This window comes from Lissotriton vulgaris, chromosome 11, assembly GCF_964263255.1.
Source record: "Lissotriton vulgaris chromosome 11, aLisVul1.2, whole genome shotgun sequence".
Classification (NCBI taxonomy): Eukaryota; Metazoa; Chordata; class Amphibia; order Caudata; family Salamandridae; genus Lissotriton; species Lissotriton vulgaris.
In genome coordinates this window covers 5,885,286-5,911,704 of record NC_141699.1, presented here as the reverse complement: position 1 = coordinate 5,911,704, position 26,419 = coordinate 5,885,286, and the positions used below count along the sequence as shown (strand labels likewise).

Below are 26,419 nucleotides of genomic sequence, written 5' to 3'. Positions count from 1 at the left end.
CTCAATTAGAGAATCGCAAATTGAGAATGCAATTTTAAGGGTGTTAGGGTGTCAAAGGGACACCCAGTTGCACCCCTGAAATCTGCATATGAGTACATCTTGTACACACACATGCCCCAAGGGCATGCATGTGTTTGTAAAATGGAACTTTTAAAAATGCAATTTAGTGCATTTTTCAACGTTTTTGCAAATTACCATGAAGGTCAACTTCATGGTAATTTGCGCCCCCTAGTAGCGAAATCGCTATTCCAAAGTGGTTCTTGCATTGCATTTAAGGAATGGCAAAATGCGATTCCTTAAATGCAATCGCATTTGAGAACTTGCAATTAATTGCGAATTCCCAAATTGCGAGGGCCTTGACTCTTGATGCATTGCAAAAGCTAATTATGCGATTGCAAATGGCTAATTTTTGCGAATCGCCCTGTGTGCGATCGCAAAATGCTTCGATGCATGTGGCTGAGAGTACCTTCCTCTAGCTGAATTTACTCCACAGTGATCTCTATGGTGGATGAAATTCAGACGGTGGGGTCTGCTCTGAATTTACAGTTTTTTCCAAGAAATTGGAATTGTAGTATTTTCAGTGCTTTGCAACCTCTAAATTAGGATTGAATTGTATAGTAAAAATGCTTGATCTAATCTGAGTGCGATCTCACGCGCTGACAGTTTCCAGGCCAAGCGATGCTTCTCTTTAATGGATGACTTGTTGAGACATCACTGCCTTCATCTGTTGTGCAGGGTGTAATTCGAGCTCGTCAATCGCCGTTTAATTGCAGGTAGCACTGGCTGTGCCCGCCTGGCATGTTCCCGGGGTTTTGCAATCTGTTACTGGCAGCAGGATCGGGTGGCTGCGAACTCGTGCAGTTTTATTGTACATTTTTTAATCAGAAATGTTGCTCCTTCTTAATTACGGCTTCTTGTTTTTATGGCTCCTGTTCGGCGGGGCCAGCTCCGTCATGCAGGAATCCCACCCTTCCCTCCTGTGTTCGGTGCCAATTTAATATCCTCGCCGAGTTCTTCCAGGAATGCCAAATGCAGCAGGAATGGAAGGGGTGCCTGGTGGCATGTGCGCTGGCGCCGTGCCCGCAAGCAAGTGATGCAAGGCGCGCGCATGCGCAGGAGCGCCAAAACCGATAAACAGTAAATGAACTAGTTACATCAATCAGCCCCGCCCCCTCCTCAGTACTGATTTGGAAGAGGAGTGGCGCAGTGGCCAGGGTGCCTGACTCCAGATCACAGGGTTCAAGGTTTGATACCTGGTGCCGGCAGCAGGTTAGCTTTCTTAATCTTCCCTACGCCTCCCAGCGCCTTGACACAGGGCTGGCGCTAAGCATGGGCAGTTGCCCAGGGTCTTGCACTCACCCCACTAGCATGGGTGTCCTTTTGTTTCCCTGGCTATCCATTTTAAAGAAAGGTGTTGCCTTGCAATTAGGGTCGTGGGAAGGGCCCACCTCCCCCGGCCTCTGCCTCTCAGGAATGGTGTCTGGAGGCCTAGGGGAGGGAGACACTTGCTCTTGTCCCAATTGCAAGGAGACCCATTCAGAGACACTGCGGGGCGACTGTGTCGAGCATTTTAGTGCCCCCACAGTTTTAACTTTTTGCCCACAAGCAATTCTCACGCCTATCGGACTGAAGGTGTGAGAATTGCTTGTGGGCTGAAAGTTAAAACTGTGGGGTCGCTAAAATGCTCGACACATGCATCCCACTGTGTCTCTGAATGGTTTCCTTGCAAGGGGCCACTTATCTAAATTAGAGGGGCCACGCACATTCCCTTTTAGCCCAGTGCCCCGCAAATCCTAGAACCGGCCCTGCTTTGACACCCCCGGGTAATTGTGCGCTTTACAAATACTGGATTTCATTTAATTTACAGCAGCATTCGCGAAGCCCCCTTTGCTGTTCGCCATCATTAGGGGAGTTTGCAGCCAAATAAAACCCTGTTAAACAAAACCAGTTCTGAAGGAACAAGGACTGGGCTCAGAGGACCCACCAAATTATAGAGCCGACATTCAAAGGTCCATTTCTGTAAAAACTGATTGAAAAAGTAGCATTAAAGAATTTATCAGGAAAAACAACCTCGCGTATGTCCAACCTGGAAGAGGCACAGAACTACAATGATGACCGCTTGGGATGACCTCGAGAACACCTTGATTTGGATTTAGACGCTGCTTGGGTTCCACTGGACCTCTCAGCGCCTTCCATACTCCGGACCACCAAGTGCTGCTCAAAAGGTCGCATGATACAGGAATACAGCACTCAGTCCTAACTCACTGCGAGGTGTCGCGACCTCCATCCTTACGATTGCCAGTCTCAACATGTGTGTGAACAGCTGAACCTCTTTGTTTCAACGTGTGCCTGGTCTCACTCTGTGGGCCAATCAGCCCCTTCAAAAAAGCTGCTAACAGCTTTGCCGACGACACCCAGATTGGAACCATTAGATCCTTCGATCTACCAAACGCCTGTAGACTGTAGACAAATAGATACGGAAGATGCATTGGGTACCAAGTCCAGGCCATCAGTGATGCTACTCTCTGGATCCTGGAAAATCTACACCCAACTATTAGTCTGGGTGAAGGAAGTCTGATCTCCTTCTGCATATCTCTGGGTCTGATTATGGATTCTACTCTTTTTCTTGAGGCCCAGATCAACAATATGACCAAATCACCTTCAGCATCATGAGGACTCGATGACGAATACTTCCTCACCCCGTACAACTCCAGAAGGAACAAGCCTCAGCTGCCTTAGTGCTTCCCAGACTAGATGATGCCAACAGACTCTATGCTTTGCAAAGTGCCTGATCAACAAACTCAAACGCGTCCGGAACACTGCCGCGAGTTCTTAGCTTGTGCAGAATTGACCACATCACTCCCACCGTCAAGACCCTGCACTAGCTGTGAGTATCAGGAATATCCTTCAAGCCCTCAACCCCGCCAGCAAGGCAGTTCACTATTATGGACCAATTTTTCAGCAATCCAAATTCAAAATCCTGAGCACAGGATAGGACCACAGCTGAAGCTGCAGCACTTCTAACCGTCCTGGGTTTCAGAAGACCCCGGGCAGGGGGTGGTTTATTCTCAATAACCTTCAACTCTAGTGGGAGTGGCCCAACCTACCAAGGGACTGGTGCCAACACAAACAGTGTAAAAGAATTTTTCCCTTGGACTTGTTATCACAAAAGATCATCAGGTTTACACACTACTTCATCCACGCTGTGTCAGAGTGAGCAATCTCATCTGATTACACAAACCCATTGCAAATGTGAATCCCAGACTTTTAAGACAATATCAAAAATGTATTGCATAATGAATGATAAACAGTCATAAACAATACATTTCACAATGATCATTAATAAGAAGTTAAAATAAATAAAAAAAAAAGAGGCCAGTTCAAGTGATTCATTACAAAATCATCAAATATCATTAATCCGTTAGAATCTAAAACGCCCTGTCGTGCTAATTTTAGCAAATGACAATACATTGCTTCCTCGGATTTTTGACGTTTTGTCACTACCCAGGAGGCTGGGCTCTGCCATAAAGATAGGGACCGCCCTGGGACCGCCTTAGACCCCCTGCACCTTTTTAGTAGGGGTGCAGGGGTGGGGTAGGTACCCATGGGGCTGGAGTCTACATACAGACAGGGACAGTGCTGGGGCCTCCACTGACCCCCTGCACCTTTTTAGTAGGGGTGCAGGGGTGGGGTAGGTACTCAGGGGGCTGGGGTCTACATACAGACAGGGACAGTGCTGGGGCCTCCACTGACCCCCTGCATCTTTATAGTAGCTGGGCAGGGGTAGGGTAGTTACGCCAGGTGCAGCTTCTGACACCCCAGAGCACAAACCGTGTGTGGGACGGGTGCACGCGGCAGTTTGTGCCTCCGCTTCTCATGGTGCTTGGAGAATTTGCACATATGCAACAAGCATTTTTCACCCTAATATGGTCTACAGCAGTTTTGAGGGGAACAACGCTTTGTAAATTGGTTCTTTTGTTACCTGTGCTGCGCCCCATCTGTCAGCGGGATTTTGGGGTACCTGCGAAGGCGAGGAAGCTCCCACGAGCAGTGAGGGACCAGGACATGAGCAACAATAACCACAAACTAAAAGGTGAGACCAGAAGAACTACACATGGAGAATGCTCAGTGGAAGGAGGGCGGCCTCCTTAGACATGGTGCATTGCCCTGCACCTGAACGTTTACCAAGCTCCTCCATGCCTGGGCAATCATTTTACAAAGCAATGCATTCTGGGATGTGTAGTTCTGCTTCATCTCACTTGAGCCAGCTTGACCATGAGTGTCGAAGGGAACCTGAAGTGGAATATAGTGCCCCTGCTGGCATGGAGTGCCTGATAAGCCAGTGGTTAGAAAATCAACAAGTCTTGAAAAGACCCTCTCTGGGAGGGCTATTTCAGATGGGGGGGGGTCTTGAAAAAAACAAGATAGAGTGTAACTAAGCTTGGATGAACAAGCAGTATAATTTGTATTTTATAATGGTGTAATTGCTATGTACATTTTTTTTTTACGCTGGTGATGATTTTTCTTTATCATATATGGATTATTTGTTGTAGCGCAGCAGCACACGGGAGACAACTCTGTGTACCCTGCACTCATTCCTTCCTGGCTCCCTGAACTCAGTTTTCTGCTGAAGCATTAAATGTACAGGGTATTACAGGAAAAAGTGTCAACCTTCAGGTATGTGTCACAAGTGACATGTAGCTTTTCAGAGCTAACATTTGGATGGGCATTTTACTTAAGTCGAGGGCCATTAAAACAATGATATGGTTAATGTGGCCCTACATGCCACTCCACGCTCTGTCCCGAACCCACACCATAAAGTCGTCCCTACAAAGGCCCTAACAGCCTTTTTCCTGGCCAGACCTAAACACAAGTACAGTAATTGTACTTTATTGTGATGGTAACAGTACTCCCAGACAGCTGGAATTGTATCTTTCCTTTGGTATAATCTTTCCTTTGGTGCCCAGCTTGTCCTTGCTGGTGACATCACTGTACTGACTTGTACTGATGGCTTTTGCAGCTTTCAGAGGGGCTTAAGAAGTGGTCCTAGCTAAGCCCTTCTGTTGCTGCACAGGGCCCTAGAGTGTGGTGCACAGGGCTGAGCCCACACATGCACAAGGATGCCAGTGAAGTGGAACAAGTTCAAAGGCAGGGCATCAGATGAATGAGGTGGATATAAGACCCCACTTGTCTCCAGAGGCTCAGACAGTTGTGTTGTCTTTCCAGAGAAGAGGAGACGGGCAGGGATCTGGTTACTGTTAAACTATTGAGGTGGGTCATAGGAGGGTTGGCACGGAGCCGGTGCACGCGGAACAATGGAGGGAAGACGCCAGTAGCCGCAGTCTGGAAAGGGGGCAGTGCAGTCGTAGTCATGGGAAGCGGTCCCTTGCAATGAGGACAGTTGAGCTGTGCATTAGCCTTCCTGTGGATGGGGCCAATGTATCTTCAGTGAGAAGGGAACAGTTTTTGGGGAAGCTAACTCTGGAGTTGACTCAGCTGAGGCAAGTACTGGATTCTGCCACCTTTGGGACATCCCTGAACACAGAGCCATCCCTACCCAAAAGTAGGGAGCTGGTGTGACCAACATGGAAAGTATGTTCAACACCTCTCCGGCGTGTCCCGCTCGCAGCCAGCGCAGGGGTGTTGATGATGGTGGATCTCTGTAAACGTGCGTGGTTAACCCACACTGATGGTGCTACTACTTCACCCCTTCACTGCGGCGGCTATTCCGCTGCAGTGCTAAGGGGGTGGGGCCGCATGCTGGTGACGGAACCGCTCCATCACCAGCGTCGGTTGCGCTGTGCTTATGACGGAGCGGTTCCGTCATGGCCCGCCCCGCTCAATGGAACGCTTAGCGCAGGTGCGGAATTCGCGCCGCGCAGGCGCGCCGAGCAGGCCATGATGGAACCGCTCCGTCATCAGCACAGCGCACCCGCAGCTGATGACGGAGCGGTTCCGTCATCAGCGTCCAAGGGGTTAAACAAAAAACAACAAAAAGAGACCAAGACAGTGAAACTTTCTTTTTCTTGGAAGACACTTCTTAGCTAATATGTAAATATGCCCTGATTCCAGTGGCTCTTGTGTGCACATTAAAAAAATGTATGTATGTTGAGAAATGTTTAACTCTTCTCTTGGCAGACTCTCGATGCCGTCCAAGCCAGTAACATAATTCAGAAAGATCTGAAACGTACAAGGGAGAACCATGTTAGTATGAGTGGGAAAACAAGACCACATAATCCATTAGACATATATTTTTGGCAGGCTAGATGGGACTGATATATATGTATACATATATATGTATATATATATATCACCCCCTTATTAAAGATCAACAAAATCTTAACATAATGTAAAACATAACACACCAGAACTATCGCGAGAGATGCTGTATACAGACAAACTAATCTTGCAAAAGGCTCCACAAGAGCTAATTCACTACTCTTTTGTCTTCACCTTATCAGTGATGGTTTCCATCATTGTCACCTTTAGAAGGGACGTCCAGGAGATCAGCACTGACCACTCCAAAGTTGGAACGCCGCTAGGCCCTTCTATAACATTGCCTATGTCTTTCCACCTCGAACACCTCATTAGAGGAACATCATCGTTGTGACTAAATGTTTTTGTCCTTGATTTTATCAGTACCTTAATTATGGCCTGGGAGTCATTTGCTAAATTTAGCAACCCTTTTCATGTGCCAACATTTTACATCCTGAGTTATCACACTTCTCTTGTTCACTTTCACCACTCTAATGTGTGATGGGTACATGGACTTATCCTAATGCAGTTGTCGAGTGGTTTGATTTTTACTATTTTACATGATCTGATGATTTTCATTGCATCATTGATTGTGTTGCATAGTATTCACCCTTTTTGCCTTCAACTGTTTGGTAGAGATCACCTCCATGTGTGACTTGAGTTTTGGCAGCTGCTTTTCAACTATCATGGGCACACTTGTGACATGGGATGTCTGCCTCTGAGGAAAAAATAGTCTAACTGAGATGGTAGCATTGTAGCTGATATAAGCCCAGAATCGTCCCTTGAAGGTGTTTATGCACGCAGTGTTAGTCTGCACACTGTCCTTCAAATAACAGTTGAACCTTTCCACTTGTCTGTTGCACTGGAGATCACAAAGGGCACATATATTGTGTTTGTTTTAGTACATTTGAATATATTCCTTCATGTCCTCAGGCATTATTTGCACCTCATTGTTTGTGAAGAGATAGTCATGGAAACCCTCTTTCTTGAAGACATCCTACAAGAAAGTCAAAACAGTTTTAGTCATGACATCCTCTGCGATTTTGACTTCAGGACACCTTGAGTGATAGTCTTTAAATACAAAAGCATATTTCATGTGAGCAGGCAAGACACTGAATGGTCTGACAGTATCAAATGGTAATTGTGGTCATGGTTTTTCGGGCCACAGAACAGGGTGCATGGCCAGACAGTTAGTAGACACATTTTTATCATCGTATGCATATTTTTTTGTACTATCTAACCCAGGCTTTGGCATTCCCGTCCAAGCTGTAAGGCCACCAATAATATGTTCCCATCAGATTCCTAGGTATTCTATTTCATGGCGAGATTGCCTGTGCCCCGCGACAAATGAGATAGCCACCCATCAGTTAGATATTCTTTAAATATTGCTAGACTTTAATCTGTCATCTGTAGCTACCCGGTCCTTTTGTGAAACCCTCAAAAATTACTGATTCACCATTTCATGAATGAGATTACATCAACCTCCTTATCTTTCACTTGCCCCTTTCCCAAGTTGTCGGCTAAAAGCAGACGAGATGAGTAATTTTCCTAAGTACATATTTGACCTCAAAATTATAATGTTCAGGCTTTGTGCATTGCTGGACTATCTATGTCGTAGCAGATACCTTCCTCCAAAGGCTAATCTGGTGCTAAAGGTATATGCGAGGATGGGTTTGTCCTCACACAAAATGTTTGAAGTGATCAATGGTTCATGCACAAACCAGCTGTTCCTGGAATACTTGTGTTCAGTGGACAGTTAAGTTCCTGAGGCAAAGTCATTGCTCCTGTACAAAAGGATCTTCAGAAATCAATCAAACGCTCTTTACTTTTTTATTCTTTATTCCTTTCATCTTAGCTTAAGTTAATTATAGACTTCACTAAAGAACATTTAGATTTACTTTTAAGAGCATAAGGGGAAAATAAAGGTATGATGTTATTCACTTGCGCATCTCTCTCCCTCTTCTTCACGATACCTTCATGTTAGTCTTTATTTTTATCTGCTAGTTGCCATGGTGTTTTAAGTTGGAGCCAAGCACTTCCACCTTAACATACACATAGTCTGGGTTTAAACTACATTTCACATATTTCCGTATCTGTGCTACTGACAAGGCAGATGTTATTATGTTTGAATTCATTCTTTGGTTCCTGCACATTGTGAACAGCACCCAACTCTTAGCGTTGGTGTCCACTGTAATGACACATTCTTTATTGACCCATGAATGTTTTAATCTAAAAGCATTAGCAATGGCATTTTTGATAGATTCATTGACCCCTGGTGGCAATCACCCACACAAAGTCATGCCCCTTCCGGATTATATCACTCAGGGGTTCAACTTGCCAGCAAAGTCCACAACATTTTATTGCAGGATTCACACAACCTGGTGTAAGACAACAGTTTCTGCCTTGAGTAGGGTGCTGTCGCCTTGCTCATTGCATTTACAAATGCTTCTTTCTGCACTATCCCTTCAGATGCATTGGAGAGTCCTGGATAGTCAGCTCTTGCCTGAGAGAAAGAGCATTTGTCCACACATAAACCAAACCTTCCGTGAATAACCATGAACACAGCATGCAGTCTGATCACATGAGACTCAATGTCCAAAGTGTGGACAAAAATGTAACCTCGGAAACATTTTACATAGTGCTTGTACATTTCTAATATGGCTCTCTGAAAGACTGAGGAAGCTGAGGCTAAAGTAAACTGCATCTCTTTAACACAAAAAAAGATCAAAAGGAGTAATAAATGTAGTCTGCACTCTGATATCCTGGGTCTTCTGCTTGGTGATATGCATTCCTAAGGTCAAGTTTGGAGAAAACTGCTGCGACTTATAATATGGAAATCATCTAGCGGTAGTTAGTAGGCAGATCATTCTGAGTTAAGATGCACCTATTCAAAGCCCTCAGGTCTGTACACTAACATAACTTGCTTCTACTCTTCTTAGACAACACAATGGGGGATACCTGCTGTGCAGACTCTACTTCTGTTATGTACGGAGCAACTATTTCCTCCAACCTTCCTTACAACTCCTCCCTCAAACTAATGGCTAAAATCTTAAGCATATGTGTAACAGGAGCGGAATTTCCTTTCAAAGTAATCTTGTGATCACACTTTTGCAGTTTAACCAAAGAGACACAAAACACTGAGAAACACATGCACAGATGTTTTGCTTCCATTTTCTTCACATATCACGATTTGTTCAGGATGACACTGGTTTAAGACAATCTATATTCTATGCTTGTCCCGCCAGCCTAGTACACACACCTACCTTTGTGTGCCACATGTAGTTTGATATAGCATGATATTATACTTGAAGGACACTGCTCTCACACCAGGTTCCTTCAACTCTCTCACCACAGTCCTAGTCAACAATTCATGAGTAACAATGGTGTGCAGTAATCCTGAATCCAAAATTACTTCTAAACATTTTTCAATATATAAAGAGGGGCCTAGCCAATATTGGCGGCACATAAAATCTTGATCTGGGCTTGCTGAGGTAGAGTACGTGAGTGCAGCTTTTTACTAGACTCTTTGATGTAGCTGTACTCCCAGAGGCCGCAAACCATTAATAATTCAGATAAAAACGGTATCACTTGCATATTCCTAAAATGCGTGCACTAAGTAATTTGCCTAAATGTACCTAGCCTAGGTCTGTATGTTTAGGATGTATATTTGTGTAGCTATGTGTTTCCGTAGCCAAGAAACCCCTAGGGAAGAACCAGCCCCCTCACCTTATGGTTGAGAACGAAGGACCTCGTCTCGGCTTCGAGGATGACACCCCAGAATGGATGTCAGACCCATGTGTGTTGAAGATTCAGCATGCAGGACCCCGTGTCAGCTTTGAAGGAATTCTCCTCTAATTTGCAGGGGGGGGGGGGGGGGGGAATTAGGGTCTTATATACTGGAGTGGTCACTCCAGGGTTTCTTCTAGAATCAATATGTTTTGAAAACAACCGTAAATGTTTTGGAAACAATAATGAATGTTTTTCCAAACAAATGCAATCACGCACAACTGGCTGTAGGCTGAAGATGAAAAAAGTGTTGACCCTTATACAGAATAATTATACCGTGCCTGAGGACATGTTTATGTACCTCAGGTGCAGGGATTATGATCAAGTACTGAGAGCCTGGTATCGAAGAGAATGGAGCAAGCTGCTAGGTAAAAGGTCACCTGTTTAGAATCGGTATTGTCGTGTGTATGGGACAATGTATGTAAAATGGGGTATACATGACAGGACAATCCTAAAGGACATGACAATTCCATGGAGTCTGAAATCTGAAGTATCACGGTCGGTCCTCCAAGAATATATATGAAAATATTCTGCTTTAATTGTGCAATGAAGTAGTAGGTACCTGCACAGACATTTCATGTGGCTGCAAGTCTGCAATACCATGGTTAGCAACAAGATGTCTATGCAGAGTTTGTATAAAGACCAAAGGATACTGCAGTTAAACACACAAGTGAGATATTCTTGAAAGCTTTACTTGAAGATTCTGGGGTGCAGTACCACTGTCAGTAGCCAGATGTCTATACAGAGGTTATATATAAAAGAAAGTCTGTATATCCTACTCCAGGAAATGTATGTGAAAATATATGGTGGTGTCTCGTCGGTGATGTAATCAATGATGTAATTTATTATATAAAATCTAATGTCATATCTATAGCTACGAGCAATACATTTGAAGGTGTTATGGTTGTGCATCTAACCCTAATCTAGGAGTTTTCAATGTTTTTAATATTTGCCCCTTTAACTTTTTTTTCCAGATACTTTTTACGCTTTTTTATTAGTAACCTAGGAGACAACCTTAATGTTTTTTAACAAATGGTTTGCAGTTATTTATTGGGTATTTTATAATGATCTACTCTAACAGCTGCCCAGGGTGTATTTTAATCGAATGATCCAGTACCTATTGTGAGTGGCTGTAGTCATTGCTCAAGGAGGTTGCCTTTAATGTCACCCTTCCCCAGTACTGACGTCTACAGTACCTGCCAGACATGACTTTTGCCAGTGCCCAGTGGACTCAGTGGGCCTAGTGTTGACAAAGTCCACGTTGTGGCTATAGGGCTCCTGGCTAAGTAGCTGGCGGTCACAGTCTGCAAACAAGCCTAGCGTTCAGTGATCACTCAGTAAAGCCTTTGGCCACACTTTGTAGCAGTACCCTTCACACCAGAACCTGTAATACTGTAAACCAGTAGATATGAAGTTAGTTTAATACATACGTGAAATTAAACCAATCTGGACTGCATATGATTACTGTTGTTGTAATATTTTTTTTTTAGTTTCTGTGCCACTTTAGACATTGCCCAATCTAATGCAGATCAGTCTTGGTCCCATCCCATAAGAAGCAATCCCACCCATACTTCTGGGCCTTGTTACCTCTGCATGGGAACAAAAGCAACACAAATGGTGTTTCATCAATGTTAGGCCTCCTCAGTGTGGTGCAGCCTGAATTCTGTCGCACTGAGAGCCCGATCCTCAAGTCTAGACGCACTTGAGGCACTTAGGGCAATTCTCTGAGAAAAATATAAGGTGATGCATGGACTTCTTGAGTACATCTCATTTATTATTGTCTGTGGTTTTTTTCTTAGAGATTATGACAGGGTCTGAGGTCCTTAGTTTGCAGAAGAGTATCTCCTTTACCCTCAATTATAACAATTTGACTCCTTCCCAAGGCAGAGCAGTAGAAACAATGTTCCTCGTTCCACTCATGCACACAGCAGAGAGAACCTGCAGGGAGAAGTTTCTATCCAGAGCACTTTACTTATGAACATTGTGGCAGATATGATGTGTTTGTATCGAGACTTTGCATGGTGTAGACTCAACTGGAAGGCAACGGAGTGCTGCGAAAGGTGGCTGTGGAAGGATAGGGAACCGACTGAGACGAATGCTTCTCAACAGTAGGGAGAGCTTGGAGGGACCAGGAGACCTGAGGCTCCAGGCGTGGTCTTCGTTGATGGAAAGGTCTTCAAGAGATCAGATGGGCCATTCATTCCTTTATAAACTCCAGGAAGGCGTAACATTCCAGGACCGGCTGTTTAAACCATTATTTAACATTAGGAAAAGTAATTCGGAAGAGCAGACAATGAAGAAATGCGTTGTAAAGCACAGGATGCGAATGTCCCAGTGGTTTTCATAGGGTACAGACGTGAGTTCACATTCAAAGAGGACAGCTTCCCGCTCTGCTGGTGTAGTTGGAAAATAGCGGCACTAGCCACCGTGTGAAGGGCCTGAGAGCCCAGTTTGACAAGACGTGTTACTTCATTGAAGAAACTGCCTTTTCTCGAAAGTTTGACCTTTCTTCTGAATAAGTGGTGGTCTTATTTCAGAAAGCACAGAGAGAAACCATCAGATGGGGAAATACTAAATTAAGACCCTCATTTCGATGTCGGGCCGACCGCCGTATAGGTCGGGGGGTAAAGACCACCGCCTCAAGAAGCCCGTAAGGCCGCAGTCGGAATCCTAACCCCACAATGGAGGCGGGGCCTGCACAAGCACCGCTGTAGGGATTAGGATGTCCCTTTCCCTGGTAAGGCAGCCAGAAAGAGACTTTGGGGCCCACAGCAGGGCCCCTGTTCTCCGTGGGCCATTACTAAGTGACCTGGGGGGCACGTATAGCGCCTCCCAGACAGCCATGCACTGTGTGCCAGGAACTGCATAGTGTCTGGCACATGGTGCATGGATGGATACAAACTTCTTTTTTCTACTACAGCATGTGCTGCAGCCCTTTTCCTGGGCCGTAGCACAAGCTGTAGTAGAAAAACGCATTTTACTACTGCCCGCACAGCAATCCTATCTTTATTGGGCAGGTGGGACCACCGACTCATTGTCAAACGGGCACCTGCCCCCAGCAATGGCGGTCGGGCGCTCATCCGACCGCCATTTTAATGAGGGCCTAAATTTGGATTAAGAAAATGTGTACGGATATAAAGAAAACATTGCAATAGGTGCTGGTAAACCTGTTGGCATTAGTAAACTACATTAAAAGGAAAGTTTTGACAATTGAGTACGTTTTGATGTTTCTTAAGAGTTATTTTCTGCCAGATATCCTAACGTTTCCCAAGACATCCCAAGGAGTTGGTGTGAGTAGAAGGTGGTGCTTAGATTAAAGTGTGTGTTTAGGTAACCAAAGTGTTTAGTATGTTTAATTCTGGGAACCAGAATCACTGTGCCAAACGTTTATGCTTTTATCCGCGACTGCTCTCAAGTTCGAGCCTGTCTTCTGTGCTGTGTAGTTTGGTTGTCGGTGTATCTGTCCGACTTTCGTGTGACTCTTAGCTCTTCTTTGCTCCTAGGCCCTGTGATACTTGGACTTTGCATAAAGAATTAACCATCCAATTATTCCAGGTTCACCTCGTCTTCTAGAAAGGTATGTGTGCATTTGGTTTTAATTTGTATTGTGTGATGAATTTTTGTTGTGCGAGCAGACCTTGTTGTGGAGAAGTGTGGCTCACTGGTTAGAGCGGCAGACCCTGATGCAGAGGCCTAGCCCGGGACCAGGGTTCAATTCTCCGCCTCGGCGGGTCTTGGGCTCAAAAATTCCACGGACCTGATAATTCTCGCCTCGTGCCTATTCCAATCATGGGTCCCACTCTGCAACTCTGGGCAATAGCTTGCTTAATCTCCACAACGGCCCCCACAACGCTAAGGATGCCTGGCCTCCACCTTGGGGGTGCCCAGGAGTGGACGCCTCACAGGGAAAGCCAGGATGGGTTCCACAGCAGTATTCGTACAAGCGCCTTGAGACCCTTGCGGGTGAGTAGTGCGCTATACAAGTATCAATTTACATATCAATTACAATTTACAGACCTTCATAGTGACCTTCAAACAGATTATGCAGAGCCGAGCTTCAACTAAAACATGTTATATGTCCCTCCTCAACCCCCCTCCCGCCCCCCGCCCCCAGTGATAGACCTTATGATGTTTTCTCAACCATCAATGTGGGGGTGAAGGTTCCTGCAATGTGTGCCAGCAGTGCCTGCCATCCTGCACTTTTATTTTCGGTTTTTTTCAACGTTTTATCTAGTTCCATCATTCGTGGGAGTACTTGGGGGCCTTTTTTTTGCACTCTATGTTCATCCCCATCCCTGTTCAAAGGTGGATCCTGACAACTCACAGGCTGTTGGGAGTAGGACGTGTGCCAATGTTTGGTAGCTGCTCGGGTGCAGGCATTTCTAGCTGCACCTCTGGGAGAAGTGCCTAGTAGCTCTTTCTCTCGCCCTCTCTCTCTCAAACTCCAAAGTACTATTTAAGTATATTCCCAATCAGATTTATTTTAAAACATTTCATTTAAATTGACATTTTCACCTAACTATAATGTCACTTAAATCTTTATTTTTTCAGTTCATTTCCGATTTTCAATACAAACTAAGATATTACCACCATACTTAACTATAATGTAAATTTAACATGTGTTTTTTTCGGTGAATTTCTAGGGTTTAGAGAGAAATATTTTCTTACCGTGTGTTAGGCCAACTCCCCGCTGTGCATGGCCAAAGCACTGCGGCCAACTCCCTACCCCCATTGCAGCCAACCCCCCACCGTGCACAGCCATTGGCAATGTCTAGCGGTAGATTGACCTCTAGGTCTGACCTGTGGCCAGTCTTTGTGCACAACCTCCATGGACAACCAACCCCCTGCTGCCTTTGGTCGCTCGCTGTGGGGTTGGCCTCAAGGCTAACCACATATTCGCAGAACCCCGCCGCAGACCCTCAGGCTCCGCCTCTTTTATTTTTTATGATCCCGTGTGAGTCTTGGCCACATCCTGTTTGACAGGTCTGCTGGGTTTGCAAATAACATTTGGGGTGCACTTCAAAGAAGGGAAACAGAGTGCCAAAACACTTTGTGTGTATCCATTGTCTTTTTAGAGAAAGCTAAGCTCTAATTTTACAAGACTTTGACCTCTGAGTTTGCTGGGTTGCAGGGACTGCCTAAAACTGAATTTTAGTGTTAGATGTGGGAGGACACCAGGGTTACCATGGTAGGGTGCAACTCTCCAAATGTCTCCCCTGAGGTCCTGGAGGCTCTGGGGGGCTTTAGAAGTGTACTCCTGTAGTGGATTGGCACTTAAAGGACTAAAGTCCGAAGGTAAATGCTGTTGCCCAGGACAAACCCATTTAATGTATCTGACCCACGCTCCATCACCGTTTGTGTCATATTGCACCTACTGTAACCATTGACTAGCATTGCCACATTGTGCTTTTTGGAGCTATTTTTAAAATTAAGTTATCGATTTGTTCTGGAATTTTTTATTGTACTGCATTTTGACATTACTGTTTTGGTCCTGCCTAAATACTTTACGCATTGCCTCTAAGTTCAGCTGCCTTTCATGTGCCACAACTACCTGGGTATTGAGCTCAGGTTATTATTATTATTATTAGTATGTTTCTTATATAGCGCCAGAATCGACCCCCAAAGGGTTATCTCTGCGCTTGGCTTGGGAACCCGTCCTGGCTTTTGCCTGTGAGATAGCCCCTACAGGGCATCCCCAAGGTGAAAGCCAGGCATCCCGCCGCGGGGGGCGTGGTGGAGATTAAGCAAGCTTAATGCCCAGAGTTGCAGAGTGTGAACCCATGATTAGGTCAGGCACCGAAGCGAGAATTATCGAGTCCATGGACATTTGAGCTCAAGACCCTGCCGTGTCGGGAATTGAACCCTGGTCCCGGGTCTGACCTCTGCTTCAGGGTCTGCCTGCTCTAACCAGTGAGCCACACTTCATTTATTAACTTTGAGGGTTCACCCAGACAAGGATTGTGGTTATTACCTGAGGTGGGTACCTAACCCCCCCCCACCCCAACTAATAGCCCAGTTTCTCACACTGACCAACCCCAATTCATGCAGACTGAATAAAGTGAACCAAAAAACATCCACAAACGTACTTTGCCTCCTGTACCGCAGACCTGTCAAATCTTTCCATTTGTGTGGAATGACGACTCAGCCACAGCTTGTGGCTATCACCCACAGACCCACAGAACTCAGGCAAACCTTGTAGCACTCAGCCACAGCCTGTGGCTATCACAGTCAGCCACAGACTTTGGCGATCACCCACAGCACTCAGGCCAAACTGGTGGCTATCACCCTCTACACCGTTTGGGACTACACTTTCCACATTTTCACTCCACTGGTACTCCGCCTTCCAACCACTCGCAACACAGTAAATCTCTTTTCACTCATTGCACCCATAGGGTACTTCCCCCAGGCAACTGCACAGGATAGATTACTGCCCTTTCCCCACGTGGCATATTATGAGGTACTCTCCTGCAAAAGCTCTAGTGACAGAGTGCCACTCTTTCCTCGGTTCGTTCTCTCTCTCTCTCTCTCTCTTTCTCACACACTCACACACACGTGTACTACACTTGTATCTCTACCAACAAGGTGCTAATCTTTCCCACATCCGTGACACACTTACAGCCACATGCATCAAGTGATTTAGGAATCGCAAACGGTGCTAATCGCAAAATTCGGCCGTTTGCGATTCCTAAATCACTATTTTGGATGCATCAATCAAAAATACAAGAAATCGCTATTTTTTGCGATTTCTAAAAATGCGATTGCATTTAAGGACTCGCAATTTGCGATTCCTTAAATGCAATGCATGACACCTAAAAAAATGGAGAATTCGCAATTAGGAGGAAAAAATTACCATGAGGTTGGACCTCATGGTTATTTGCGAAAAATCTGAAAAATGCAATTTTGTGCATTTTTCAAACTGTCATGTTGTGCACACACATGCCCTTAGGGCATGTGTGTGCACAACATATGTGCATAGATTGATTTCAGGGGTGCAACTGGGTGTCCTTTGGACACCCCTGCACCCTTGAAATCGCAATCTCAATTTGCGATTAGCTAATTGCGAATCGCAAATTGAGATTGTCTTCCCATTCATTCCTATGGGCCTTTTGGACCATAGGAATCAATGGGAAGGGATTCCTTAATTGCGATTCGCAAATTGTGAATCGCAATTAAGGAAAAATAAGGATTCGCTAAAAAAATTGCGAATTTTTGATGCATTGCCGTTTGCGATTCCTTAATTGCGATTCCTTAATTTTCGGAATTAAGGAATCGCAAATGGCAACAATGATGCATGTACCTGTTAGACACGCAGAACCAGCATGTATCTACTCAAGAGCAGGCAGATATGTACTGTACCCTCTTTTCCACACAGCTAAATACACTGCATCATCTAAATATATGGGGTAAAAAGTAAACGATGATGCTGTAGCGCCAAAACAACCAACAGGTGGATAATTGGAACTTTCCACCCTTTCTTGCAGAGCTAAGCATTCAGCACACCACACCCATTAGCATAAACTGCAATTCCCAGACAATAGAAGCCAACTTCCAGAAAAACTTACTAACCTCACGTACATAATCTATAAGATGTACATAGTGCATGTCAGTAAGCGACAATCATCAGCCACACTGTCCCTCGGCCTAATGAACCGAAACCGTTAATGGGAAACAAGCCAAATTCTCAACAAAGGTACCTAGAATAATATGAGCTACATGAGTGCTATTTAACTCAGCTGACTAATTAACTGGAAGCCTTATTTTCAATTGGACAAATGCCATGCAGGCGATGCTTTGACTTCCCATGGCGCCAGAATCCCTTGAAACATTTCTGTTTTTAGTGTCCTTGGAGATAGTCCTACCTCTCTTTCTAAATGAACCAAGAACCTTGGGTAGTCGTTCTTCAGCGTTTCCAGACCTGTCCCAATCAAACATCTGCGTGCGACCCTCCTTCATAAGGTCCAAGTCTACATAACTAGCGCCTCCACTCTGATACCAGGTCTGGGATCTAAGACATGGGCGAGGCTCTCTCACGACCAAGCTGTACTGCTCTGCTCCACAAACACCAGAGCCTCTTCGTCCAGCTCCTGCTGACTTACACCAGGGGGAAAGCCCCCATTTACCTGACGCTGCACATTGCCATAAGACCGCTATCCATCGCCGTGAGCACAACTCCAGCAGGAGCCGTGCATTCTCCTTGGATCCCTCTGCGTTGGGATCCATGAGCCATGAGGAATGCCTCCAAGCAGAGCTCTTGGAGGCCGCCCACTGTCCTCCCCAAACTGGGCCATGTCTCATGCGCCCCCAGGGTTCTTGCTCATCATGCGCTGCACTTGAATTCAAAGGGACCCATGTGCAAATGTCGCTGTGCACCAACACCAACCACACACCAGGCCTTCCGAAGGCATGGACCTGCCTCTGCCACAGTCACCTTCATCGCGAAAGCACTCGCGACACTCACAACGCTTCTGATGTGACTAGCGCCATCTTGTGAATAAGCCTGAAGCTCCATGGGTCATTTCAGAGTTCAGGATTTCCCACTTTCTCCACAACACTGTCTCCAATGCTGTCCTAATAACACTGTCTCCAAAGCATTCCTCTTAAACAGAGCCATACACCCCCTAGATGGCTCCTTGTCCTTGGCAGACTTCGCCCACCCTGCTCACCGCCTCTTCCTGCCCAGCGGCATCAGCTGACATCCCTTGCCAGGGGCTTTGAGGGTGGGCGACTCCGTGGTCGCAATGCCATCTTCCTTGTCACCTCAGGTCTCCTCCCCTACCAGAAACGGCTCCCTGGTGTCTCCAAAGTCTTGCTACTCCTACAAGAGTCTGGAGCCAGTCAAGTAAGGAGCAAGGCCTTTATTTCAAGTTAGGCCCTTAGGTAACCTACAACAGGTAGGTCCTATGAGGACCCCTCCCCCCGCCCCTGTCTCCCAGCTGCTACCCCACACCCACATTAGATCACATCATTCACTCTCGGCATGCCAGACCCAACTCAAACATACAGAGTAGTAATGTAAGTAAAGTATTCAAGGGCTTGAGGACTCCAACACAACTGTTGTAGGTGTATCTCTGTAGCATGTTTTGTGTCTTCTGGCTGCACTGACTGCAGCCTTGGTCAGGTCTGCTGCCCCAGTCACATGAGTTTTCACCTTTTGAGTAGGGAATTACTGGGGAAATTGGTGGTCCCATTCCATACTGATTTCCAGGGCTTTAATTGGGCCGGATCCTCTGGGTTTCAGAGCTAGTAGTAATTAAAATTCCACGTTGAAACGGGTCCCTATCGGGCCCTATATTCATGTCCTTAATTTTACAGGCAAAGACACTGATGGATTTCTGAACAGTGCCTGTAAGAACGCTCAGGGATCCCACATTAGTGCTGTTGCTCCTGTTTATAGGTACATGTTTTTCCCAATCTTGCATTCCCTAAGCATATGTGCTTCTCCTTGTTCCTGGAGGTTGTGTTTCTGTAGCAATTCTTCCAGCACATTTCTCTTGCTCAGTGGATACTTTGAACTGAGTGGCCTCTAGGTGTCTCTGTGACTGCAGGTTGTGGGAGATTGTTTATAACTGAGAGCTCAGGATCTGAGGTGAAGACAAAGTGTCTGTAAGTGCGGCATTATTGTGTTCGCAAATGCATGCTCATCCAATCCTAGGCCCCTCGGCAGAGCGCATAGAGCAATGGTCTCATGTGTCAATTTGCAATAGTTATTCTATGCAAAAGTGTGTGACTGAAGTACACAGCTGTTGAAAAGCTGGCAAAGCGAAAGTAAAAACAAAATGCTGTGCTTACAGCTGAGTGGGTGCATTGTGTGTTTCGAGTTGGTGAAGCGAAGGAGAGATGAGGAAGTACGTACAGGAGACCGGGGTGGCTCCTCAGTTATAGCGGAGGAGCGTCGCCTCACTGAAACCCCCACAGCTGAAAAAAATGATAATGAATCAAATTAATTACATTTTATTTTTCGGCACACCATTGCGAATGTAGTGTCAGGCCGGGGCGGGGCCTTCTGAATAGCAGCAGGAAGGAGGGCGGGCTCCCTTTTGCACTTGTTTAAAGTAATAATGCCTCTTTGGCCAGCCGTCTTGTGACGGCCAGCCAGACATGCGCACTTTAAATCTCTCAAACCAGCTGTCCTAAGACAGCTGCGTTGAAAGTAAGTGCAGTCCTCCTTTGCCCTTCGGAGAGCCGACAGAGACCACTCCCTCCAATCAGGGCACTGCTCTCATGAGCATGAGAGCAGTGCCAGGATTGGCTTCGGAGTCTGCCCCGAGGCGAAAAGACTTTTGAGGACATCGCACTCATTGTTAAAGGTAAGGGTGTTTTTATTTAAAATATATATATATATATTACCTACTGGCGGTCGCCAGTAGGTATTTATAGTTTGGATTATTTTCAATAGGAAAATCGCAACATTCTATTGGGAATAACTTTGGCGCCGGTTGAGGAATCTGCCTGAAATTTTCCTCAAATTTGCCTCGCGGCGCTCCGGTCCTTCCCTGAAAGTTTGGGAGGGATTCGTCAAGCGGTGGCCGAGATAAAAGGGGGGTCCCAAAACGTGTTTTCCCCATGTTAATTTCCATAGGGCGGTCGACCTCACTTTTAGCCCGAATGGCTGAATGGATTTCCACCAAACTTGGCAAAATTGTAGGGACTGGTAGCCCGATGTGCCTTTGCTATGTCTCAAGATATGTGCTCCAGTGGATTTTGAGTAATTTAGGTTTAAAAAAATATATATATCTATAAGCGCGCTCCGGTACGCGCACCGGGTCGCGAACCAGCACGCTACGCGAGTTCGCGCGCGGAAAGCTGATTGGCTCTCGGGTGTCTGTAAACATTCCAAACAGTCCGGAGCGGCCGCCATCTTGTGTCTCGGTAGGATCGAGACACAAGAGGTGGGAAAAACAAAGGGGGAAATGACCATAAGGCGGCAGAGTAGACCCCCCCTGACCCCCTAGGTTTGATGTGGGGGCTATAAAAGGGCCCCGCGGGACAATAAAAAAAATATTTTTGTTTTGATTTGCGCGGGGGGAGCGCCTGGTACGCGCACCGGGGAGCGTACCGGGGAGCGTACCATGGGGAAAAAAAGAATGACAGAGTTTTTTTTAAATGTAGCCTTGAGAACTGTTTTTTTTCTTCTTTTTGTTGTTTTATATTTTTTTAATGTTTTTTGAACATTTTGTACTTTTTGGGGCTTTTATGAACTATTTTATATTTTTTTTGTTATTTTTATGGGGAGAAACAAAAAACAGGGAATTGAAAACGGCTCAACTGGAGCAAAAAAAAATCATGAAAAAATTATGGAATTTTGGGGCATTTGTGGTTGTCACCAGCACGGTTGATGAGCGTTATACTTTGCTCACCATAGGTGATGGTCTTACCACAAAAAATGCAAGTAATCTTGAATTGCCCAAACTCTGGTTGAATGTTTGGGACCATCTCCCTTGTCTCTGGTCCCGATGGAGCGGGTTGCTTTCGTTTGGAGGTGCTGGGTGAAGATTGGGGAGGGTTGCTGGCCAGTTCTCTCACCTCTGCCGCAGCATAGTTGTTGGGATGCTTGCGCTGCATGTGCCGAATCATGGTGTTATTGCCAAATGAGTATTTTTTATTAGGGTTTCCCCTTGAAAGTTCAATGCCACAGATTTGGCAAGTCACCTTGGCCGCATTCACTTTCTTCTTGCCCTCTGGGATGGAAAAAAACTCCCATACAATGTGCTGCTTTGGCCTATATGGGGTGTTATCTTCTGGCAGCCAGCTCCTCCTCCCCTCCTCCTCCTCCTCCTCTTCTTCTTCATCTCCACCACTGTGGTGTTGTGGTGGTCCTCTTGGTGGTGGTGGTGGTGGTGCTGGTGGTGCAGATGCTCCAGCTGCTGCTGCTACTGTAACCATTTTAAAGTACAAAATATTACTCAAAGATCTCCAAACAGGTCTTCCTCAGTCAAAGGACAAAGTCAGAATATGAATGAATGAATGAGGGGTTTCTTGTATCGCGCAAACTTCGCCCAGTGGGCGTCAAGGCGCCTAGATTAAATACAGCAACTTAAGACCCTACCTAGTGATAATTAATCATGAGTAGGCCTTCTTAAAGAAAAAAGTTTTTAGGGCCTTCTTGAAAGAGTCGATGGAGGGGAGAGTTTTTATCTCCATGGGGAGGGAGTTCCACAATTGAGGAGCGACGACGGAAAAGGCTCTGGCTCCCCATCTGACAGATTTGATGCGGGGAACAGCTAGTTGGCAGAGTCCCGCAGAGCGCAGATTTCTTGTGGGGACATAGCGCGAGAGGAGTGAGCCAATGGCACTAGCAGGACCATCCATCAATGCTCTGTGGGTGAGGCAGAGAATTTTGAAGGCGATTCTGTGCTGTACCGGAAGCCAATGAAGCTCCTTCCTGGCTAAGGTGGCAGAGGAAGCTTTGGGGAGATTCAAAACAAAGCGTGCTGCAGAGTTCTGAAGAGTCTGCAAACGGTGGATCAACCCTTTGTTGACTTCCATATAGAGGGAGTTGCAGTAGTCCAGTCTTGAACCCACCAGGGCGACTGCAACCTGTTTACGCGCCTGGGGGGAAAGGTACCCACGGATTTTGTTGAGTACCCGGATCACACCACAGCAGGTAGCAACGGTCCTGTTGACTTGCAGGGACATAGAGAGTGAGGTGTCAAATATCACTCCCAGATTTTTGGCAGAAAGGGAGGGAGTGGGGCAGATGCCAAGAGAAGAAGGCCACCACTCGCTCGACCACAGATTCTGGTTCTTCCCAAATATTAACACCTCGGTTTTTTCACCATTCAGCTTCAGGGAATTTATAGTCATCCAGTCTGCCACATACTGCATGCAGACCCTGAAGCTGGCGGCAGATGTACTAACCGAATAAGGAAAAAATGTGGGGGCTTTCATCATTTGGAAAAAAAACCTGTCCTGAAAAGTGTTATTTTCTGGTCACATGACCCGGGCTTTCATCATTTGGAAACCAAAACTGTTCTGCCCCAATAAAAAGTGTTTTTTTCAGGTCACATGACCCGACGCGCTTACGCTACGCGCCCCCGGGCGCATCCGGCGGCGCGCCCCAGGGCGCGTCGGGTAAGCGCGTCGGATGCTTACGTTGCGCGATCGTATTCGCTCGAGTGCTTCCGGGTGCGCTTACGCGGTGCGTATCACGCGGACGCGGCACGTCACGATGATGTTTTCATTCGCGGCAATAGCGCTAGCGGGACGCTCACAGGTGCGCGCCGGAAAACTGCGCTTTCCGGTGCGCTCACCGGGGCGCGCACCAGGAGCGCTCCAGGGCAAAAAAAAAAATATATATATATATATATATAGTATTATATAAATATACAATATAGGATTCATTATAAAAAATATTACATTTCATAGGTTTGAGGCCCTATATGTAGTTAGGAATTAGCATTTAAAAAACCTATGAAATTCACTGAAAAAACCATAGGTTTCACACCAGTTATAGTTAGGAATTAGCATTTAAAAAACCTATTAAATTCACTGAAAAAACCATAGGTTTCACACCAGTTATAGTTAGCTGGAAATTTTACTGACATAAAACCATTGAAATTCCCACGTTATAGTTAGTTGGACTCACTATAACTTGCGCGCCTGCAATGCACTGCTGATGACGTCACATATTACATCACTCATTACATGGTCAGTGACATCACTGACATATTCTACAGACCTGGCATTTTTCATTCCTCTTAAGTCCTGTCACCGACTGTCCCACGTACGAATTCTGCCAGGTTTGACCTGCCAAAATGCTACCTTGGGCTACCCATGTGTGATAATAAGGCATGTGAAAATACTAGATTACTTGCAATGCCAATTGTTAGCCTTCTTACAGTGCAACTTGTAATGCACTTCTTACTAGGCTTATGTATGCCTTATTACACTGCAACTTGTAATGCACTTCTTACTAGGCTTATGTATGCCTTATTACAGTGCAACTTGTAATACACTGTAACTTGAAATGCACTTCTTACTAGGCTTATGTATGCCTTATTACAGTGCAACTTGTAATACACTGTCACTTGAAATGCACTTCTTACTAGGCTTATGTATGCTTTATTACACTACAACTTGGAATACACTGTAACTTGTAATGCACTTCTTACTAGGCCTATGTATGCCTTATTACAGTGCAACTTGTAATACACTGTAACTTGAAATGCACTTCTTACTAGGCTTATGTATACCTTATTACAGTGCAACTTGGAATACACTGCAACTTGTAATGTACTTCTTACTAGGCTTATGTATGCCTTATTACAGTTCAACTTGTAATACACTGTAACTTGAAATGCACTTCTTACTAGGCTTATGTATGCCTTATTACAGTGCAACTTGTAATACACTGTAACTTGTAATGCACTTCTTACTAGGCCTATGTATGCCTTATTACAGTTCAACTTGTAATACACTGTAACTTGTAATGTACTTCTTACTAGGCCTATGTATGCCTTATTACAGTGCAACTTGTAATACACTGTAACTTGTAATGTACTTCTTACTAGGCTTATGTATGCCTTATTACACTGCAACTTGTAATGTACTTCTTACTAGGCTTATGTATGCCTTATTACACTGCAACTTGTAATGCACTTCTTACTAGGCTTATGTATGCCTTATTACAGTGCAACTTGTAATACACTGTAACTTGAAATGCACTTCTTACTAGGCTTATGTATGCCTTATTACAGTGCAACTTGTAATACACTGTCACTTGAAATGCACTTCTTACTAGGCTTATGTATGCTTTATTACACTACAACTTGGAATACACTGTAACTTGTAATGCACTTCTTACTAGGCCTATGTATGCCTTATTACAGTGCAACTTGTAATACACTGTAACTTGAAATGCACTTCTTACTAGGCTTATGTATACCTTATTACAGTGCAACTTGGAATACACTGCAACTTGTAATGTACTTCTTACTAGGCTTATGTATGCCTTATTACAGTTCAACTTGTAATACACTGTAACTTGAAATGCACTTCTTACTAGGCTTATGTATGCCTTATTACAGTGCAACTTGTAATACACTGTAACTTGTAATGCACTTCTTACTAGGCCTATGTATGCCTTATTACAGTTCAACTTGTAATACACTGTAACTTGTAATGTACTTCTTACTAGGCCTATGTATGCCTTATTACAGTGCAACTTGTAATACACTGTAACTTGTAATGTACTTCTTACTAGGCTTATGTATGCCTTATTACACTGCAACTTGTAATGTACTTCTTACTAGGCTTATGTATGCCTTATTACACTGCAACTTGTAATGCACTTCTTACTAGGCTTATGTATGCCTTATTACAGTGCAACTTGTAATACACTGTAACTTGAAATGCACTTCTTACTAGGCTTATGTATGCCTTATTACAGTGCAACTTGTAATACACTGTAACTTGAAATGCACTTCTTACTAGGCTTATGTATACCTTATTACAGTGCAACTTGGAATACACTGTAACTTGTAATGTACTTCTTACTAGGCTTATGTATGCCTTATTACACTGCAACTTGTAATGTACTTCTTACTAGGCTTATGTATGCCTTATTACACTGCAACTTGTAATGTACTTCTTACTAGGCTTATGTATACCTTATTACAGTGCAACTTGGAATACACTGCAACTTGTAATGTACTTCTTACTAGGCTTCTGTATGCCTTATTACACTGCAACTTGTAATGCACGTCTTACTAGGCTTATGTATGCCTTATTACAGTGCAACTTGTAATACAATGTAACTTGTAATCCACTTCTTACTAGGCCTATGTATGCCTTATTACAGTTCAACTTGTAATACACTGTAACTTGTAATGCACTTCTTACTAGGCCTATGTATGCCTTATAACAGTGCAACTTGTAATACACTGTCACTTGAAATGCACTTCTTACTAGGCTTATGTATGCTTTATTACACTACAACTTGTAATGCACTTCTTACTAGGCTTATGTATGCCTTATTACAGTGCAACTTGTAATACACTGTAACTTGTAATGCACTTCTTACTAGGCTTTTGTGTGCCTTCTTACTGTGCACCTTGTAATAACCTCTTACTAGGGTTGTGTATGACTTATTAAAGTGCATGTAACACACTTCTTACTAGGCTTATGTATGCCTTATTACCCTGCACCTTGTACTACACTTCTTACTAGGCGTATTTATGCCTTATCACCCTGCACCTTGTATTACACGTCTTTCCAGGCTTATGTAATTACAACTCCATGTTTAACGAATACTACCTGATCTGATCAAGTAGGAGATATTTGCATGTTTTGACTAATATTACGAAAATTAGATTTCTGCAATGTAGTTTTGAGAAGTTCTATTTTTTTTAAATCCTTCGTAAAGTATACAGATTCTGGT

The 26,419-nt window shown here is 44.8% G+C and overlaps 1 protein-coding gene across 4 annotated transcripts in view; it reads left to right on the top strand.

Annotated features, from left to right (window-relative positions):
- GNB1L (G protein subunit beta 1 like) overlaps positions 1 to 26,419 on the top strand; it is a 425,377-nt gene that overhangs the window by 106,239 nt on the left and 292,719 nt on the right. For 3 of the 4 annotated variants that reach the window (XM_086942633.1, XM_086942635.1, XM_086942636.1), the window contains one exon: positions 13,545 to 13,618. The exons of the other annotated variant lie outside the window; for it this stretch is intronic. The gene's annotated coding sequence lies outside the window, so the exon portion shown is untranslated. The remainder of the gene's footprint in view (positions 1 to 13,544; positions 13,619 to 26,419) is intronic. 4 annotated transcript variants of the gene reach the window in all.